Here is a 2,148-nt window from a genome sequence, read left to right on the forward strand (position 1 = left end):
CGAGCTTCTATCCATCTCCATCAGGGGAGACCCGTTTGTTTGACTTGAGGTGTGATTGTGAACTCTCTGGTCCGACTTGGACAGACTGTGGTTCAGCTCCTGCTGCTGCTGCTGCAGCTGAAGCTTCTCTCACTTCAATGAAGCCATAAAGCCGTGGTGCGAGGCCCATTGACAGCTCCTGTCTCCTTCTGCTGTTTGTTATCACTGCAGCTGTGATTGACTGCCGTGAAGCCAGAGCTCTGGAGGAGGAGTGTCTTCATCCACCCCCCCCACCCCCCCCCCCCCTGCTGGCCGTCCTGAGAGCAGGCAGTGAGACTTTCAGCGAACTGTGGTTTGGAGCAGATCAAGGGCTGCGCTGGTTTCTGACTTCATGGTACTGCACCCCCGCCCTCATTAGTCAATGGCACTCAGCAGCTTGTAGCGTCTAATTCTGTGGGGCCGCCCAAACTTATCACCCTTCCTTTCAACATGGTGGGCCGCCACGCCGCGGGAACGTTCTCCGACTTTCCCAGACCTCTGACAACAGCCACATTTATTTATTGACTTCATTTCACTGGTGGGGCGGCGCTCTCCAGCTCCATGGGGCGGCGCTCTCCAGCTCCATGGGACCAGGTTACATTTTAACTAGTTTTTAACTAGTACCGACAGTTAGTGCTCTACCTTTTAAATGGCTTCCTCTAACCATATCAACATCATATAAGCCTGACTTTTGGTCACTGGACGAACGGATCAGTAGCGTCAGTGATCGTCACAACATGTTTACAGTCAACCCCCCCCCCCCTCAGAAAGACAGAGTTGATGACATCATGACATGACGTCATGTACTGGTGTCTGGGAGTTTTAATACATTTCACTCACTGTTAACCCATTTTGGATCATTACGTCTTTTAAATCTGTTTAAAGGTTTATTTTCAGCTACACTGGTCTAGAGTTGGTCATAACATTTTTACAAACGTATTGAAGCAATAAGTCAAACTGTCGTCTTCAAAAGATAACACATTAATCAGAATGACAGCATCACCATGTGGACAGACTTCATCCTGACCGAGTTAAACTTATCAAAAAACGATCGCATTTGCCGTCATTTGTGGCGCCAAGTTAGAGGAAAGTTGAAAAGCCGATTTAGAAACACATTTTAAATTAAGCGCGATTCAAATACAAACGTTTTCATACAAAAATACACATAAACATTAACTTACCAGACCGCGGTCACAGCAGCGACGCCGTCGGTTGGCGTGGAAACCTGTTTCGGATCAAAACAGACACAAATATCCAGCACAACTTCCGGGGTTTTTGTAACAGACGTGTCCGTTGATCTGTAGCGGTTAGCCCGTTTACTTCCGTCTATACTTGCAGTAGCGACCGCCAACTTTCGAAGAGACGGGACAATATGGCGGAATTCTAATTAAAAATTCTACGTCACGCTACGTATGTGACGTACGTGACGTAATACGTTACCTGCTTAAAACTAAAGTGCTGAAACCAAGCACGGTCATAAGGATTGGACGCCGTTAACTTCCGTTTAATGTTGGTTTTTATGTTAATGGAACTTTTTGGAGTAATTATAACTTATAACATTTTAGAGTAGAAGATCAGGGAGTGAAGAAGACGTGGCTCAGTGAGGAGGGGGCTGCATTCACACACTGACATGAATGTTGATGTGATGAAGAGGAAATTAGTTTGAAGATGATGATGATGGTCGTTGTTGTTGTTGTTGTTGTTGTTGTTGTGATGATCCAACTCTTATTTTGTCTTTTCATTCTCTTCATGTTTTTGATAGATTTTTTTCTCCATTTGGTCTGATTGGATTGAAGCCCCCCTCAGATCCCCTCCCCCGTCACTCCCTTCTCCTCAGCCCTCCCTCTCACTTCTCCCCCCCCTCAGTGCACTCCCCCCTCAGTGCTCTCCCCCCTCAGTGCTCCTGCCTCCTTCACAGACTGCCTTCAACTCAGCAGCAGCTTTTTCAAATTTGGGGCTTGTGACACTCAGCCAAAAGCCGCAAATTACCCCCCTCTAGCAGCAGCGAATTAGGAACAATTTTGTGTTAGCTATAAAAAAGAGAGCGAGAGAGAGAGGCAGAGAAGTGAGGGGAAAATATAGCTTACACCAGAGACCACCAACAGAGGCACCGAGCGGCTCGTCGGACGG

This window comes from Cynoglossus semilaevis, chromosome 17 (genome assembly GCF_000523025.1).
Source record: "Cynoglossus semilaevis isolate Cse_v1.0 chromosome 17, Cse_v1.0, whole genome shotgun sequence".
Classification (NCBI taxonomy): domain Eukaryota; kingdom Metazoa; phylum Chordata; class Actinopteri; order Pleuronectiformes; family Cynoglossidae; genus Cynoglossus; species Cynoglossus semilaevis.